Source organism: Penaeus monodon, chromosome 34 (assembly GCF_015228065.2).
Source record: "Penaeus monodon isolate SGIC_2016 chromosome 34, NSTDA_Pmon_1, whole genome shotgun sequence".
NCBI lineage: Eukaryota > Metazoa > Arthropoda > Malacostraca > Decapoda > Penaeidae > Penaeus > Penaeus monodon.
Window position 1 is genome coordinate 27,920,816 of NC_051419.1, and position 389 is coordinate 27,921,204.

Below are 389 nucleotides of genomic sequence, written 5' to 3' on the forward strand. Positions count from 1 at the left end.
TTAAGCCTCAGCAAGTTATTTATCCTCTTTTTTGCTCTTCCCCCCCCCTTTTTTTCTCGTTTTCTTCACTTCCCTAATTGGTTTGGAAAAAGGGTTATCGGATACCCTATTACCTGCGCCTCTTTTTCTCACGTGATATGAAGAGGACAGAAAATGGCGGGAAAATGGGGTTTTGCGTAACATCCGGGGATTCTGAAAATGACTTTGGGCGGCGCGGTGATGGGCGTCGTTTGGGCGGGATCGCTTGGTCGTGAGAGTGAGTTTGGATTTTGCGGAAACGAATTATGATATTTTGATGTATATACAAGTACAAAATACACACACAAGCACTTAAAGACTTTCAAAAAAAAAAAATTGTGTTTGTATTATGAATTATCTCCTCCCCCCCC